General features: G+C 36.7%; 1 protein-coding gene across 2 annotated transcripts in view; it reads left to right on the top strand.

Moving 5' to 3' along the window:
- LOC131439081 (dynein regulatory complex protein 1 homolog) overlaps positions 1-20,222 on the top strand; it is a 248,026-nt gene that overhangs the window by 211,924 nt on the left and 15,880 nt on the right. The gene's annotated exons all lie outside the window — the stretch shown is intronic.

Below are 20,222 nucleotides of genomic sequence, written 5' to 3'. Positions count from 1 at the left end.
AATAGTTTCAAGAGGTTAGACATCTTTATTTAAAACCTTGTTTTTTACTGTTTTAATTATAAGCCATTTTGTGTGAACTAAGCAGCATTTGCGGTGCAACTGAAGCGCATCAAATGCTTGTGGGTGTTCATGGTGCGAATGTTCCAACTTATCAATCATGTAGGAAATGGTTTTGACGTTGCAAGAATGGATATTTCTACTTTGAAGACAGGTCTCGTTCTGAACAACCAAAAAAATCGAAGTCAAATAGTTGGAGGCATTACTCGATGAAGACCCGAGTCAAACGCAAGAGGAGCTTGCGGAATAATTGGAAGTGACTCAACAAGCAGATTCTGTACGATTAAAATCCATGGGAATGATTCTAAAACGAGGCGAATAAATTCCATAGGAACGATTCAAAGGCAACAAAGAAAGGGTTTTTTACATCGAATTTTTACTGAGGATGTAAAATGTATAGTTATGGACGAACCCGAATAGCATATGGCTCGTACGCACAGACCTCAGCAAAGTACGCGCCAGTAGTAAGACGCCAGTGTATCCAACGCGTGGAGATGTCAACCACCCTGTTACCAATTATTTAACCGCTGACATCGCAGCAGACATCCGGCCACCGTGGTTGCATCAGCCAGGAACCATTAGTAATTGCATCAGCCGAAACCACCACGCCGCATCGACGATTCGACATGTTTGGACAGGATAACCGCTGATACAATAGTTTAGAGCTATGTAGTCAGGTCTAACGAACATTCAGGCAGAACAAGATAGTCAGTTCGATTTAAGAAGTGAACCAGTTCGGTGTTAGTCTTAACAAGTGAATCAATGTATAACATTTTTTATAAACTTACTAATGAAATAAAGTACATAAGTGGCGCAGTCGTACGGCTCGTTCTACGATTTAGTGAAGAGACTCTAACTAGTGAAGTGAAAGTTTACTATTAAGTCAAACTAACAAACTAGTGTTCAACCCGCAACGTTGGCTGACCGGCGGAGAAGTTTCATCGAGAAGCATCGCAAGCCATCCCTTACCCCGTAGGCGATTCGCGTCAATCAATTGGAGGATCTCAACTAAAGCGGTGGATTTAAATCCTTCAATAACGAGGAACCCTGGAAGATTACACCCAGAGTTACTATAATTTATTGTTGCATCATACTTCTGTGGTGTGATTTCATCAGTCCTTCTGACATAGAAATAATCGAACTAATCAACAATCCAGGCATTGTTGCTTTCAAAACCAAACCCGTTTTTTAAAAGAAGGTTCCCACACACTAATTCACAAATTCAATCTGTATTCATTTAGAATTATCTTAAAACAATATAAAACAATTATCAACAAACTAGAAGAAAATTCAAATATTATCGAAATAGTCAACATTTTAAAACAAAAACATAGCCAAGCTTATTTTGTACTAGAAAATCTAACTATAAAACGAAGGAAAACAAAAAGATCTCTCAATTTTCTTGGATCTACTATAAAAATGATAACGGGAAACCTTGATAATGAAGATTTACTCAAAATTGAAAATCAATTGGAATCTTTGAAATATTCAAACAATGCTTTAATTACAGAAAACAATGAACAGGTCAGAATAAATGAGTTATTTTAAGGCAGAATTAACAATTTAACAAAAGAAGCTTATAGACAATCTATAAAAATTGATAGCATCATAAAACAAGCTAGGTTGAGTTTAGACAGGCCAATCGACTGGAAACACATTCTACACGTACACAGCATCATCTTCAACATCGACATGATCCACCACCAGCTGATGACAATCTTCGAATCAATACAACTATCGAAATTTGGTATAATATCAAAAACGTTCTTACAACCTCCAGAACTGGAATTTGCAACGCAACTGTTGGAATCACAAGGCATATCAATGGAAAGCTACGATCAAACTTATGAGTTTCTGGAACCTGTAGCTTTTCATAACGATTCAGACATAATAGTCCTCATCAAAATTCCCAAGCTTCGACGAGGAGAATATGTGCAACTTCATATAGAAACTATTCCCATAAACGGCAAAATCATCGCAATAAACGCTACCAACGCTATTGTTGGCAACAACGAATCGTATCTGGTAGAACATCCATGCAATAACATTGAGAAAAACAGTATTTGTGACATACAAAATCTCTTCAACATATCCAACGACAAATGTTTCCATTCAATATTACGAGGAAATCCTGGTACTTGTACATTTACAAAACCATCAACGCTCTCGAAGTTTAAATCAATCGAAAACCTTGGAGTACTGATAAAAAACTCCATTGAACCAACACTTATGCAGAACAGTTGTGGTTTTGGATCAAGAAATCTGACAGGAACATGCCTTGTGTCATGGTCATCGAAAATTGCTCCATAAAACTCAATGGAACGCAGTTCAACAGCAAGATTTTCAAAGGAAAAACCCACTATCCTTCCACTCCATTTAGTGAACGTAAATGAATCAGAATTAATATCTGAGCTGGGATCTAATCCGTCACCTAACGTTTCCAAAATTGGCTGGCTAGAATTTGTGATGTCTCGCCAATCTTGCTTCAGAGCATGGCCGCTGTTGTCGCTTGTGCTCAGTGGTTTCGATCCGTTGGATGATCCAAGCAGGAAGCGGTTAGGAGTCAGTGCGGGATCGGAATAGTCGTCGACTGGTACATGGGTCAGAGGTCGAGAGTTGACGATGAGTTCGATTTCGACTAATAAATTCTGCAACACCTCATCTGTTGGCCTACGAGATGGATAGATGGATCCAAGGTTTTTCTTAACAGTGCGGATCAAGCGCTCCCAACTACCACCCATATGTGGTGATGCGGTAGGGTTGAACACCCATTTCGTTTCAGTACTAGAAAGTTCTTTCATAATTTCGTTTTGATTGGAGTCATTTTACACATTTACGAGAGAGCATGAAGAGAAATGTAATACGCACAGCGAGCGACATGGTTTTTCGCTAACAACTGGCATCAGCCCTTAAAGCTTCAAATCGTTTTATGGTACGTCTTGATGTCTAGCAACAACCTACCTCTAGCATGCTAGGAATAGGACTGAAACGTTAGCTTTAATTTTGCATCTATTTATAGATTCGCGTGCTTCCAACTGCTTCGCTTTTGCATCGATTGACCAATCAGAGCGATGCTCTCTATTTGATACATCGCTTACTCCTTCAAAACCGTCGACTATGGCAGGGAAATTCGGTATGCTGGAGATTTTTGCAGACAAAATAGGACACTGCTAGCTATTAATCAACATTTCAATGATATACAATTAAAAATAAAATCAATACGTAGAAATATTTCCTATCAAATGATGAAATAATATTAATAAATGATACAAAACAGACTGAGCTGTATGTGTTTAAAACTTGACCACATTTCTACGTGTAGTTTTTCTTGAATTTCTGATTTGCACCCCTATATAGAAAAAAAAGATGTGTTCCACATCAAAAAGCTATCGTAGTCTCATTATTATGTTATGTTCCTGAATATATTTTGGATCCGACTTCCAGTTCCGGAATTATAGGGTAAAATGTGCAAAAAATTTTGAAAATAAGTGCACTAACTTTTCTCGAAGATGGCTGAACCGATTTTCACAAACTTAGATTCAAATGAAAGGTCTTGTGGTCCCATACAAAATTCCTGGATATCATTTGGATCCGACTTCCACTTCCAATTTTATACCATCACTGAAAAGAGCGAAAAACCGTAAAAAGTTTTCCAAATCGACCTCAGATCTTCTCAAATTGATTGTTTTTATCAGTAGTCGATCAAACAAACCGATTTCGGTTATTCTTTTAAGAATCGAAGAAAATATTTTTGAAGAATACCACAGTATTATATATGATAGTATGATTGATATAAGAAAGGTATCATTACACCACTAGGTGGATTAAAACAGGTTTTTATATCGCGGACAACACGACAAACTATATAAAACCGATGGTTTTCCGAAACGTATACAGGCAATATACAATTTTCCATCCGAAAAAAAACTTTAAATTCACGCTACAGACTCATAATGATTATTGACGGTAACGGAAGAGTTAAATGGACGAGAAAATGACGTTCAAATTGAAATGAAATATCAGTGGGCATCATTGGAATGCGAGGAATGAAAACTTTTTCTTCTTCTTTTGACATTCAAAATTGCTGCCTCGACAACATTTGCAACTTTGAACTTTTTGCCTTTCTCATATAGAAAGGTTATGCAATCACTTGAAAAACCGACCAGTGAAAATTGTGTGTATGTGTGTGTATGTGTCAAATAATCTCACTAGGTTTTCTCGGAGATGGCTGAACCGATTTCGACAAACTAGGATTCAAATGAAAGGTCTCGTGGTCCCATACGGAATTCCTGAATTTCATCCGGATCCGACTTCCGGTTCCGAAATTATAGGGAAAAGTGTGTTCAATATTGTACACCGTCACCTAAACCGGCGAAACAAAACACGTAAAAATTTTGCTAAACTGGTCTCAAAACTACACAAATCGATAGTCATTATCAGTAGGCAACTAAACAAACCGGTTCCGGCTATCCTGGTTCCCGGTATCCGGTTCCGAAAGTACCGGAAATAGTGGTCATATATACCAAAATGGATCTCACTCACTTTTCTAAGCGATGGCTTGACCGATTTCCACAAACTTAGATTCAAAAGAAAGGTATTCTGGTCCCATACGGAATTCCTGAATTTCATCCGGATCCGACTTTCGGTTCCGGAATTATAGGGTAAAGTGTGTTCAATATTGTACACCGTCACTTAAACCGGCGAAACAAAACACGTAAAAATTTTTTTAAACTGGTCTCAAAACTACACAAATCGATAGTCATTATCAGTAGGCAACTAAACAAACCGATTCCGGCTATCCTGGTTCCCGGTATCCGGTTCCGGAAATATTGGAAATAGTGGTCATATATACCAAAATGGATCTCATTCACTTTTCTCAGCGATGGTTTGACCGATTTCCACAAACTTAGATTCAAATGAAAGGTCTTCCGATCCTATACGAAATTCCTGAATTTCGTCCGGATCCGAGTTCCGAATCCTGAGTTATAAGGTGCGTACTAGAAGAGTTTGTGTGTCATGTTAGTTGGTGGCCGTACGAACCGACTTCGATTATACCGGTTCTCGGGTTCCGGTGTCGGAAGTGTCGTTCTCTTAAGGATGGCTTACGCAATCAAAGCACTGTTTTATTCTGTATGTTATGCATAAACAATCACTTGGTTTCTTTCAAAAATCGAAGAGAAAATTTTTGAATAGAATACCACAATATTATATGTACATGAGAAAGGCATCATTACACCACTAGGTGGATTAAAACAGGTTTTTTCTGTACTTCTTACTCGATTTTCTGCACTTTATTTTGTACTTTGTGTGCTTGTTTCTGTAACTTGTGTGTTTGTTCCTGTACTTTCTGTGCTTGTTTCAAAATTGGTTTCTGTTCGTTTTGTACCTGCTCCAGTGTTTTCTGTATTTGGTCCTGTAACTTCTGTACTTATATCTGTACCATCTGCACAATCTGTACCCTTTTCTGCACTCTCTACACTTGTGTCAGTACTTCTTGTACTTGTTTCTCTCATTTCTGTACTTGGTTTTGTACTTTCTGCACTTATTCCTGTATCTTCTTTATTTTTTCTTGAACTTACCTTATGTACTTGTTCCTCCTATTTCTGTACCTGTAGCTGTCCCTATGAACTTCTCACAGCTCAAATATAATCTTTGGATGGAAATTATTTCGAATACTCTAAAGTCAGAATAATCGAACTACCCTCATGATTGTTCTCTATGAGTGAAGTAGAATAGTATTTTTCTCGCCCAGTGAGAAGTATCATCCTTCACGTTCCGTAAAAATGAATCAACTGACAATTGTTGGTGATGACCCAAGCAAAATACAACCAATATCAGATTGACAGTTTATGAGCAAGAGAGTGAATCGTTCGAATAGGCAAAACATGTCGATGAGTTTAAAAATCTCGGTTCCATCGATGTAATTTAATAACAGGAGGCGAACGGAAATAATTTCAAATTTTGAAGTACTCTGGGTGGATACAATTTGGATCGTGTTTGGGCCATTTGAAGACGTTTGGACTCAAATAAATAACCGGGCTTGCAATTTCGAGCGATTGACGAAATTTGGAGGTCGTTTCGAGAAAAATTTACACAAAATTTCGTCCAAAGGATCCTTCAAAGGTATAGCATGGGAAATGCTTATGAAAAATTTAAGCCGGAAAACAAACAAAAAACATCTTTCAAATGGAATTTTCCCAAAAAGTAGAGTACCGAATAGTTTTGGTGTTTGAGTTAGCTGTGTTAATTAAAAGTGGCAGCATACCTCAATCCTGTTGTCTCTGAATGAAATTTCAGCGCAATGTGACAGCAATAATTATATCTATCGTGAAGAGAGAATTCTATCGTGAAGAGAGTATTCTATCGTGAATAGAGGATTCCTCAAAGGAGTTTTATGAAGAACGAATCATAAAAAACATTAATCACTTTCTTTTCTTATAGTCGATCTATAATTTGACTTGACGGCATTGAACCCAAATTTATATATCGGAAAATGGAAACCTGTATGCTGTTCATTTGGCGCCCTTAATTAATCGAACATGTTATTCGAAATAAAGAAGCACGTGAATTAAGTAGGCTCAGTGAAATTTTTGCACAAATCAACTCGTTTGGTGCGAAACTATTTTATTATAATCTAGTATTCATATTTTGCTCTACAGTCAACTAGCATTTCACAACTTCATACAATTCTTCAATTCCAAACGAACCAATTCCTAGTTTTTCTTTACTTTCTCGAAGGATTTTTCTTATGTACTATAGCCTAAAACCTCCGCATAAACGTCACCTTTCAAACAAAAAAAATCATTTGTAGATCGGTCCACGCATATCAGAGAACATTAGCAACACACACTTTTTCCACTATTATTTTATAGTTATATGCGGCATTCTACGCCACCCAAATTTTTTTTTTTATCTAACTATTTTTTTCGGTAAAGAATTCGAAAATATTCGACACGTATTTTTTTATTTCCATATGGTACCTGAATTTTCGAGACATGATTTTTTGAAATTTCGCGTTTTCGACAAAGATTCTTTTTTTCAGCCTATACTGTAAAATCTAATAAAGATACAAAAATTCGTCCAAGACCTAAAATGTGCGTCTTTTCCTTAACTTTCAAATAAACAATTCCATAAAACAACCTTTACAGTTAAAGTCAAACTTAGGCCTAATTTATTTTCTTTTTTTTTGTTGAAAAAAGAAACTATAGAGGTTTAACTCAATCTTGTCAAAGTTTCAGAGTGAAAAGATTAATACTTTCGGAGCAGTGAATTTTTCAATTACGACCCGCACGCGCGGAGCGTACCGCAGCGCAATTCGCTCGAATACTGGTTTAAGGTGACCATGGAAGCGAGCCACAAATGGCAACCAAGAAACCACCTACCCTCCCACTCCACCTTCCGCTATTTTGCCCAGCTCTAGATGTAAACAAACCATGAAACACGTTTTTTCTACGCGTAGGGGTAAATATGTTGCGTAGAATTGCTACTGCAATTTGGTGACATAATCACTCATCGTATTGATATATGTTTATGATAAATTATCAACTCTGAAGAATGATTTGTGCAAAACTTTTTCGGACCTTTATTAGAAGGTTTCATCTTAGAATGTTATCTTTTTTCACTCACCTCAAGATTTCAACTGCTGATTATAGCTCTGTGACATAAGTAAGCTTTATGAAACTCTTTTGAGTTGTTCTTCACCGGTAAACTTATCCTCTGATCTAAACATTTTATTATAAACCCTTTGAATAACTCACAGTTCTGGTTTTGAAAATTTTCCAAAAATCCACGATAAAAAGTTTGCCGGTCTGCTTTAGTATTGGTAATACCACCCTTTTATATTGGCAGTGATGCCATACATAATTAGAGAAAAAAAACCTTGTAATGCACTAAAAATTGCATTATATTCAATTAGTCGCACATTGATATTGATAAAATTACGGATCAAAACTACTTTCGTACGTCACCATCTAAAATTTCAATATTTAAAAAAAAAACTATAACATTTCTCTTATTTCTATTTCAAACATTGCTTCCCCTCCAAGTTATCCGCAACCTTGTTGTCTTATTTACCGTCGCTATGGAATGCAAAAAATAAACAAGCAGTTCAAGTATTGGAATCTTTCAAAATGCCTCGTCCATCTAAGAAGAGGAAAGCAGCGCTCATTCGCAAAAATCAGTAGAAAAATAGGTAGAATACGTTGATAGAGTGTGTTTTGGGCAGTGAGTATGTGCGGGACTTATCAGTTAAAACAGTGGAAGAACTGCCATAAGTACCGGTTCAAAACAATACCACGAAATTTAGAAACTGTACTGGATCCAATAATATGGTATCAATAGGTAAAGTTCTAAAATATTTTCGTCAATATATGAAATTATATCTTCAAATTTGCATGATAAATTTTTTCAGAGCAAATAACCGATTTGTCATCAAGCCCTCTCGTCAAGTGCCACTTGACTGTTCTCTGGGTAAGGTTGCTTTCCTATCCGAAAACGATGATGTTGTCGAGAAAATGGAAAATGTGGAATTTGTTGGTTTGTATTTTTTGAACATGGGAGCTTCATATTCAAAAATTAAAATTAATATAAAAAGCCATTGCAACAGAGTTTGTTCTGAATTCGTGTTACTCTTCTTAATTCATCAATGTAACAGCTTCCTTTTTACTTTGAAATGTAAGAAAAATGCCAAGAACCAAGCGAAGGCAAGCAGTAAACTATCTTCATCGGCACAATCATTATATTCTTTGTTCTCATGATTGCTATTTGTTAACTCCAGAATGAGCAATAAGACGAGATAAGTCCACTCTGTTCTGCTAGGTGATTTGAATAGTTTCAATGTTTACACTTTGTTCTGGCAACTGTATTCATTTCAGCACACAAATATTATTATTTCATTCCTCTCTACTCACAAATACTATTACTAAATGAAAAAGTATTGTTTCACCAATACTTTTACACTTATTTTCCTTGGCTTCTGTCCACGGTCACCTTAACCTGTCGACACATGTCGCGCCACTGATCGAATCCTAACTTTGACAATTTATTGTTAGCAACGTTTCGCGATGTAAAAATGAATTCAAATATCAAGAACAGTCGTTGCGTCGAGTTTCTTCTTCCCTTACGATTTTTTGCCAGCAAATGATGTTTTGTGTGCACCGTATAAGCAGAAAGCGACAAAGGATTAACGTGAGTAGTAAAATAGTGATGACATACAGTTTTGAAACAATAGCAATTTATTTATGATTTGAAGGTTTACAAAAACTCAATACTTCCAACATGTCATGGGGAGCGAAAACATTCGTTTTCGATTGCTTGTCTCCGTGTGGCTCAACAAAGTGAAACGATTGTGTTTCAGAAATAGTTTTACATTTTTCGAAACAATTTTTGAGAAACTTCTCTGCTTTTGCATAATCTTAAGAACATTTGTATATGACTGAAATATTGGGTAGAGAAGAGGCTTTCCTAGTCCACTCGTACAATTTATTCGCGGTCGAAATTGAGTTAAACCCCTACATACACTGAAGAAGGATGTAAATAACATTCCGAAACAGGTATCTGTAATATAACGTTTGTACACTTTTGTGAAAAAAGTGACTGTGAAAATAGTGACTTTGTGAGAGTGTTCAAGCGTTCTCTTCGTACTAGACCGGGTGAAAGGGCCTATAAAAAGATCAGAGTTTCAAGGAATTCCCCGTTTCGGTCAATGTGTTCCTCTTTCAACGAGTTCTTTCATTTATTTGAGTTCAACGAACCTGCCAGACTTTTCCACAATAGGCTGATACAGGAAATGCGATGAAATCTATGACGATCTAACTCTTTATATACACACTTGTACTATAGATAAATGATTAGACTAATTATTTGATCATTTGTTTAAGCTTTTCTATGTAGTTTGTATCTGACTGTTTTAGAATTGTTTTTGAATGTGAGTTTTTGAAAAAAGACAGGTTTTGTGCCTATTTGAGAATGGTTTTTCCCTGTCAATGGTTTTTAGAAAATCATTAAAACATAAGTCGGATGATAAAACACAAATAAATAAATAAATAAGTAATGATGCGACATAGTGGAATTAAACGGTACAACAGCAGTACTATTAGTGAGAATATTCTACTAACAGCTCAAGCAGAAATTTAGTGACTAAGTATTTTGCTTGATCAGACCATGTCAATTCCAATCCATTCAATTTGAGAATGTGATTATTGTTTGGTTTAAGAAAAGAAGCTCTTGGATTATGCGGAAAGATAATTATTAGCGTTTATGCTGCATTTGGTTTATATTTTCCATTTTGACAGATAATCACTGAAAATATGTATGCTACTTTGTAGGCGACTGCAGATCACTCTTAGATTTCTACCTGTGGATAATAGACTTGTGTCGTCAAAGAATAGCGATTGCTGACAACCAAAGGGTAGATTTGGAAGATCAGAAGTGAAAATATTATACAACATTTCGCAGTGACACTACTTTCCTCAGGAACCAAGCAATCTGATTGGTCAATGGATTATCTGTAAATCCGGGTAAAACATCAATGGTGCTTTTCACTCATCGTAGGATAATCACAGGAGCTCGTCCGTTACAGTTCTTCGGTTCAGAGGTATCTGTGGTCGATCAAGTTAAATACGTCTGGGTTATTCTTGATTCCAAACTGCTCCCATTGGCTTCAGGATAAAAAGAGCTTGCATGGCTTTCGGCCAATACAGACGAGCTTTTGGAAATTCATGGGGATTCAAACTCAGATACATTCATTGGATCTACACAACTATTGTTAGACCAATTTTAGCATATGGATGTCTTGTATGGTGGCAGAAAGAAGAAGTCGCGACAGTTCAGTCAACTTGATGAACACATAGTTTGTTATACGGACGGTTCTCTGTTGAATGGTCGTGCTGGTGCTGATGTCTACTGTTGTGAAATGAGGCTAGAGCAGTCTCATTTACTTGGTAGATACTGAACTGTGTTCCAAGCCGAAATCTGATATGTAACTGTCCCGCATTGACGCAACTACGTATCCGGGTTTTTGGTTCTCCATACATGGTTGAGTCTGTGTATGCGGAGCTACAATTAAAGGATATTCTCTCGTTTCTCACCCAATGTGGTAAGGAGCTATAGTCAGAAGGGTTCATCGTTCTTCCTGGAGTGAATGAATCATTTCTGTATTCACCTTAAATAGGGTTTAGCAGATTGTTTGGCATCCTTTATGGGGTACCGAATTTACTTCTGTTCGTACATACTGCGAATCGTTCTGCATTCTTCCGGGAGTGCAGAATGGTATCGCTTTTGTAAAATCTCTAAATCCTCTCGAGTGTTGAATGTTTTATAAACTGTGCATCGTTCATCAGAAACAGCGCACAGTTCGGTTTTCATCTCATCCAAGTCAGTCGATAAAACAAAACCGCTTACGTTCGGAATAGAAGAAACCAAGTACAGTATTGTGTGGTGAACAATAGACCTCGAAATGAGTGAACCAAATGAACAAAAGCTACCGCCGACACGAAAGAATACAATTGTTGTTGACTTCAGGCAGTGTGAAATTCGACCTTCGATACGAGAACTTGAAGGTTTGTCTAAGGAGCAAATGCATCTTGACATTAAACGTGTGGATTTACTTCAATGCAATAAGACGAATAATGTTGTTTACATCCAGTTTTATAAAGAGTTGGATGCAATTCAATTCGCAAAAGACAATAACAATGTGCACTATGTGGAGCACGAGAACATTAAGTACAACATTCCAGTATATATGGACGATAGTGCTATAGAAGTGCGTGTGCATGATCTTCACTCAAGCGTCACCGATTCTTATATTCGCAAAACTATGTCCCGGATTCCCGGAGAGATTCTCTCTATCGAAAAAGAAAAGTGGAAGAATTTTTCCCCGGTATTCTAAATGGCGTACGTTTATTACGCATACACTTGAAGAAGCCTATACCCTCTTATGTGATTTTCGGTCAAGATACAAGAATTCCGTGCAAATCACTTGTTACCTATGACAATCAGATGGCCACATGTCAATATTGCCTAAAAGCTGCTCACTACGGTAAGCCATGTGATAAACTGGACAAGGAGACAACTACACCAAAGGACAACGGTGCTTCCTTCACACCAACCCCAAGCAACCCCAGTACACCTGTGACAGCCACCAACGGCAATGAAGCATCCCCTTCAACGAATCCATCATCATCCCCTATAAAACAAAGTACACCAGCTGCGGTTAACAACTTACCCTCCAACCAACCAGCAATTGCAACCAATATACAACAAGGTACATCTACAGCAACTAGCAACGAAACCAACAACAATAAAACCGATGCGGCAATGGATGACGAGATGAACCACGAACGAAGTGCCCCTCAATCCTCGCAGAAGGGAAATGGAAGCTCCTCTCCCCCTAGAAAAAGGGTGACAACGAGATCCAACTCAAAAAAATATTTATTTAAAAAATCGGCTCAATCGGCCACGTAAAGCTTGTACGCAAATAAGCCTGAATAAAAAATATCTTTTAAATAAAAAAAAGAAAGAGCGCACATAGTAACAAACCTAAATAGGTTTTACAGCAGACTGTTCGGGGCCTTCAATTATATATAATTGAAATTTGGATTAGTAGCGAGCAGTATCCTATTTTGTCTGCTAAAAATCTCCGGCATACCGGATTTCCCTGCCATAGACGACGGTTTTGAAGGAGTAAGCGATATATCAAAAGGAAAGCATCGCTCTGATTGGTCAATCGATGCAAAAGCGAGTCTTTTCGAAGCACGCGAATCTATAAATAGAAGCCAAGCTATAGCTAACGTTTCAGTCCTACGTATAGCATGCTAGAGGTAGGTAAGACAAAAAGTACCATGAAACGATTTGAAGCTTTAATTGGTATGCTTTGATCTCTGATTTGTTGTCCCTGGTTGGCGGTTCAGTGCATAGGACGCTGGTCTTACAAGCCAGTTGTCGTATGTTCGAGCCCCGACCTGGAAGGGTTCTTAGTGTCAGTAGGATCCATAGTACTAGCCATGCAATGATTCTGTGCACTAAGAATCGGCTGCGAAATCTGTTGAAACAGAAAGCCTAAATTCCACAAAAGGAATGTAATGCCAAGACTATGCTTTGCTCTGATCTTGTGTCATGTAAGCTCGGATGAAATTCCATGTTATGTCGTTTTGCCTGAGAAATTGACAACTACCGTAGAGTAAATTTCGAGTGCTTAAATCGCAGAATGGTAGAGGAACTTAAAAATAACTGCTTGCATACAAAATTTGAACATAAGCTTGGCGAAGAGAAGTTTAAATATTGAAATCCGTATCGCAAGTATGTACAAAGATATAATTGCATATAAATTTTGGATATTGGTGTGATTTCGTCGGCTATAAAACAAATACAAATCAAGACAAATAATGTTCGGTGTTTGTTAGTATTCAAGATCAATCTAAGCAGACTCTCGTGCATTTGCGGATTCAAAAGTGTGATGATTGATTGAACTGTTTGATTATAGATCATTCGAAATTTTGGATGCCTTGTTCCACAACAATGGCTCGAACAACTCCATGGGGCTGATCCTTGTAGTTTTATAAGAGATCTTCTTATCTAGGATGCCAGTTCAATTATACTGTCTCCGGTAGATATTTCGAAATCGGGTGAGTTTCTTGGTGACACTGTCAATTTGAAGAGAGGAACTCGGCATATGTTGTACTGGAACCGTCCTATCACGAGCGACTGTGATTGAATGCTGAAAGAAAGATAGGGCCGCATGGATTTCCATCGGGGATTCTAGTGGTAAATCGATAATATTTCCTCCGAGATTGAATAGGCACTGTTTCTTGTAAATACCCCAATGCCAATATTACGATCAGTTGTTCAGCAGAGAAAAAGTCAGTGTGGTTGATTATTGCCCCATCCAGGAGGGATTTTGAAGAAAGAATCTTTTTGTGATCCAGCGGCTGAATGTTTTGGATTGCTGTGAGGAAGTGGCGGCAAATTTGGAATATCCCTCTTCGGTGAGAGCCGTGGATAATTAATTTCATCCTCCTGTGGAACATTCTTGTGCGTTGATTGTTTACGGGACGCCTGTGGTCGAATTTTTGTGAACTCAGCACGTTTGGGACACGATTTGCTAGTAGATGGATGGTCGCCATCACAGTTCATACATTTTACTGCGATGTCATCTAGTAGGCAATCATTGGTATTGTGTTATTCGGCACATTTCCCGCACCGAAATTTCATGAGGCAATTCCTCGCTCCATGGCCGTAGTTCAAACAGCTCGTGCACTGTGTGACATCCCGATGTACCGGTTTATAGTTTTGCCATTCGATGATAATATGGAATAACGATTTTATCGTTTTCAGTTGAATCATGGTGATGGAGCCCTTCTCCAGATAAATCAAGTACAGTTGATTTCAATACTTTCGATTGCCCTTGTTGTGTCGTTTCATTTTAAACACCATCACAGGCTTTAGTCCAGCCTCCGACAGTGCCTGCTTTAGTTCGGCTTCCATCATGTCGGGGAGTCCTCGAAGTACAACGTTCATAGGTTTGTTGGCGCAATATCGTGCATTTTTTTTTCATCAAAAAGTAGTGTTTCATCAACACACGAAATTCCTTTTTTCCATTTTTTTTCACAATAACAAAAGTAGCTTCACTCAAAATGCAATATCTCACAAACTAGTAATCAGACAGCTGTCAAATTTATACACGTATCTTTTGAAGGTTGGTACTAACTGAAAATGGTATGGATTTAATTCTAGTGGCGCCCTCTCATAGAAACGATACGAACTTTTCAGCCGATCTGTTACGCAGTTAATTGAAGACTACCTCAAAACCGTCGTCCTTGCGCGAAAAAACCAAGCAAAAGTAAAGTGTTTTCCGGGTTTGTTTTTAATGTTTGAGAAAACTTAATTTTTGAGTTGTTTTTTAATTTATTTGTTTAATTTATTTGAATATGAGATGAAATCAAATTATTGAGAGTTAAATTTGGTGTTCAGCCACAAGAGGTGACTTTTCAGACCTATTCTATACATGATTTGGTTATTACCATGAAGATCATTTGCTTTCGCAATTCTGTGATTTTTGTGTAGGGAAAATTGTTAACCTACTTGTATTGTGTAATGGGGAAAAGGAACTTATACACTACCTTCCTTACTAATACAGAGAGCGAGTCGATTCAATTCAAGACTGCATCGATTTTTGTCGGAATTTGCTTATAATATTATGTGACATTACATCTAATGGTTCTATATTTGTGAGTCTGTGTAACTCATTTGTACTAAACCAGGGAGGACGCTTCAGAATCATTTTCAGAATTTTATTCTGAATCCTTTGAAGCGTTTTCTTCCTGGTGGAACAACAACTTGACCAAATTGGTACTGCATAAAGCATGGCTGGTCTGAAAATTTGTTTATAAATTAACAATTTGTTTTTTAGACAGAGCTTAGAATTTCTGTTTATAACAAGATATAAACATTTTATATATTTATTACACTTTGGCTGGATTCCTTCAATGTGATCCTTAAAAGTGAGTTTTTTGTCATACGTTAAACTTAAGTATTTTGCTTGATCAGACCATGTCAATTCCAAGCCATTAAATTTGAGAATGTTGATTGTTTAATTTTGTTTGGTTTAAGAGAAGAAGCTCTTGGCTTATGAGGAACGATAATTAATTGCATTTTTGCAGCATTTGGTTTAATTTCCCATTTTGACAGATAATCACTGAAAATATTTAAGCTTTTTTGCAGGCGACTGCAGATCACTTTTAGATTTCTACGTGTGACTAACAGACTTGTGTCGTCACATAATAGCGATTTCTGACAACCAAGACAATTTGGATGATCAGAAGTGAAAATATTATACAAGATTGGAGCTACGCTCGAACCCTGCGGAACACCTGCTCGTACGGGTAGCAATTCAGATTTACAATTCTGATAGCTAACCTGAAGAGTACGATCAGTTAAATAATTTTGAATCATTATGATCAAATAAATAGGAAACTGGAAATCAGACATTTTTGCTATTAAACCTTTGTGCTAAACACTGTCGAATGCTTTTTCTATGTCTAGAAGAGCAACTCCAGTGTATAAACTAGAAGATTTATTTGATTTCATCATGTTCGTTACTCTTACAAGTTGATGAGTAGTTGAATGTTCATGACGAAATCCAAACTGCTCTGGTAAAAAAGGCGGGTGAGTAATGTCAGAGACATAACTGGATGTCGTGAATACGAAAACAACTGACATGTTCCTTAACACTTCCGAATATCAATTGTATGATTTATGCACGCATTCCCCTTTTTCACATTTTTCGCAAAAACAAAGAAAGCTTCACTTGATCTCGATTACTGTGAATTTCACACAGCGAAAAGTGCACAAATCTAACCAAACTGTTCGTGATTAGCACTAAACAGAGGATATTTACCTTCGATTTGCGAACAACAAATCCTAATAGTTCTTTAGAAAACTTTTAGAGCCATTAGAACAGCTGATTTTGTGTAATGCTCTACAGCGTTGTTTTTTCACCAATGCAAATGACTGGCAGCTGTGACGTAATCGCTCTTGTCGAAAGCGAAACTAGCTGTGCAAACGACACAAAACACATCTGCTCGCAGTGACGATAGAATCCAAACTGATTCAATTTTTGTTAGGAGCTTTCTTTTTATGTGATTTCGTTTGTAGCTTTTTCATTGATGGGCGGTCCTAACGGCTATAAAAATAGCCGCATACAGAATTTTAATGTCGATTATTTCATTTCGGATTTGCATAATTTATTGAATGAACATATCAATATGCTGTAGGGATTCGTTTCTAGCATTCAGAAGGATTAAACTGAGGAACTCACTACGTGATTCAACACTTTTCGGAACATTTTTCTCGAACGATTTGTTGTGCAGCAGCAGATATTTGTTCTCTTCCTCAGAACGTGTTTTAATTGTCTGGTGTTGACATGGGTCAAATGAGAGAGGTTTTTCAATAGTGTACTATTGAAATACTTCAATGCTTTTGCTATACACGTTTAAGTTGAAAAATTTCGATTCTATTGGTAGTTAGATTATATAAATCCTTTCACAGATCACAGAGCTATGAGCTTTAAAAATACGTGCAAGGCAAACGCGCCTTATGGATTATCCCCTTTGATACTTTTTATACCAAACAATTCAGAAAAGTTTAAATTTGAATTATTTGAGATTATGTCTCGCAACGGAAAATTTTATCATAAAATTGTGATCATATTTCCGATGGCGTGTAGCAAAAAGTATGTTGATACGTTAGATACAACAAGAGATATTCACGATCAAAAACTTATCACTCTCTCAGAGGGTAAATTTTGAAAAGGTATCCCATAGTAAAGTAAGTCGTATTCACGACAAAAATTGAATTCTCATTTATATAAGACATCATTCTCAACAAGAGAATTTTTTCAAAAAGTTTACTGATAGAAGAAAGTAAACTTATTGGTCGATAACTTGATGTTTCTGCTGGGTTTTTATCAGGTTTGAGGATATAAATTACTTTAGCGTTTTTCTAACTTTTTGGGAAGTAAGCTAAAGAAAAATACTTGTTGAAAATTTTAACCAGGAGTCTCAAGACAACATCGGGAAGATTTTTAATAAGAATATTAAAAATTCCATCATTACCAGGAGCCTTCTTGTTTTTTAGTTTCCTAATGATTGACTTAATATCATCAAAATTCGTCTCGATAATGTCATCTTGTAATAACACTTGAGTTGAAATATGATCATATTTCAGTGAGACTTCATTTTCAATAGGACTCACAACGTTCAAATTAAAATTGTGGACACCCTCGAACTGCTAAGCAAGTTTTTGAGCTTCTTCGCCATTTGTAAGAAGTGTTTGATATCCTTTATTAAGAGCAGGAATTGGTTTCTGAGTTTTCTTAAGAACCTTAGAAAGTTTCCAGAATGGTTTAGAATAAGATTTAATTTGTTCAACTTCTTTAGCGAAATCTTCATTTCTCAAAAGAGTAAATCTATGTTTTATTTCTTTCTGTAAATCCTTAACTATGTTTTTCATAGTAGGATCAATTAAAACGTTGATATTGTCGTCGACGAACATTCTTCAACCGAATGAGTTGTTGAGGATTGTCATCGATGATAGGAGAATTTAATTTAGTTTGAGCTTTGGGAACTGAAAGATTTCTAGCTTCGGTAATGTCAAGATAATCAAATTATCTATTGCTGTGTCGACGTCCGCAGAATTTTTCAAAGTCAGCATGTGTAATCGGTTCACTACAAATGTGACTTTGATCTGTTAGAACCAGATCAATTGTAGACGGGTTTTTGACGGAAAAGAAACAAGTCGGATTACTGGGATGAAGAACTGTGAAGTAACCAGCTGAGAGTTGATTATGAAGTATCTTACCATTACTGTTATTTTTCCTACAATTCCACTGGACATGCTTTGCATTTAGGTCCCCTATTACGAAAAATTTCGGTCGATATCTCGTGAGTTTATGTAAATCGCCTTTAAAGAAATTTAATTGTTCGCCGGTGCATTGGAATGGCAAATATGCTCCAGCGATGAAATAAATTCCATGAATGGTTTCAACTTCGATTCCCAAGCTTTCAATAACTTTAGTATTGAACGAAGGTAAAATTCGATGTTTAATTTGCCGTTGGAGGAAAATTGCAACTCCACCACCCGTTCCAGTAAACCTGTCAAATCGATGAATCACATAATATGGATTGCTTTTCAATTTGACAATTGGTTTAAGAAAAGTTTCTTTCACAATGGCAATATGAATTTGAACTTATAAAATTCATCTTCACTTGAGTTTAAAGATCGAGCATTCCAATTTAAAATATTCAAGTAATTATTTAGCATCACTGTTAAATTTCAAATTCATTATAATATTATTTGCAAATTGCCACCCGATTGGAATGCTTCAAAAAGTGATGAAGTCGAATTCATTCGGATGATCATTTGAAAAAATTGATCCTGTAGGTAGATCATTTTATTTTCCGTTATATCGCCTAAATCGACTTCGTTTAAAAAGGCGAGTGGGTAATGTCAGAGACATAACTGGATGTCGTGAATACGAAAACAACTGACATGTTCCTTAACACTTCCGAATATCAATTAGTTGATCAATTGTATGAATTATGCAAGCATTCCCCTTTTCCACGATTACTGTGAATTTCACACAGCGAAAAGTGCACAAATCTAACCAAGCTGTTCTAGATTTGCACTAAACTAAGGATATTTACCTTTGATTTGCGAACAACAAAACCTAATAGTTATTTAGAAAACTTTTAGAGCCATTAGAACGGCTGATTTTGTGTAATGCTCTCCACCGTTGCTTTTTCACCAATGCAAATGACTGGCAGCTGTGACCTAATCGCTCTTGTCGGAAGCGAAACTAGCTTTGCAAACGACACAAAATACGTGACATGTTCCTTAACACGTGATTTCGTTTGTAGCTTTTTTACTAATGGGCGGTCCTAACGGCTATAAAAATAGCCGCATACAGAATTTTAATGTCGATTATTTCATTTCGGATTTGCATTTCATTGGAAGAAACTAACAGGGTACTGTACGGGATTCATTCCTGCCTTTCAGAACGACCAAATTGTGAAACTCACTACGATATTAAACACTGTTCTGAACATTTTCCTCGAACGATTTGTTGTACAGCAGCAGATATTTTGTTCTCTTCCTCCAAACGCGTTCTTATTGGCGGTGTTGACATGGGTCAAATGAAACAGGTTTTTCAATAGTGTACTATTGAAATACTTCAATGCTTTTTCTGTACACGCTTAAGTTGAAAAATTTAGATTCTATTGGTAGTTAGATTATATAAATCCTTTCACAGATCACTGAGCTATGAGCCTTAAAAATACGAGCAAGGCAAACGCGCTTTATGAATTATCCTCTTTGATACTCGTTTATACCAAATATTTCAGAAAAGTTTAATTTTGAATTATTTGAGATTATGTGACACAACTGAATATTTTATCATAAAATTGTGATCATATTTCCGATGGCATTTAGCAAAAATTATGTTGATTCGTTAGATATAACAAGAGAAATTCACGATCAAAAACTTATCACTCTCTCAGAGGGTAAATTTTGAAAAGGCGCCCCATAGTAAAGTAAGTCGTATTCATGACAAAAAGCGAATGGCATTGAAGGAATATTGGTCTACCTGTGTAACTAGTAAATGTTTGCCGATT

The sequence above is a fragment of the Malaya genurostris genome, chromosome 3 (genome assembly GCF_030247185.1).
Source record: "Malaya genurostris strain Urasoe2022 chromosome 3, Malgen_1.1, whole genome shotgun sequence".
Lineage (NCBI taxonomy): Eukaryota > Metazoa > Arthropoda > Insecta > Diptera > Culicidae > Malaya > Malaya genurostris.
This window is presented reverse-complemented; position numbering and strand designations above follow the sequence as displayed.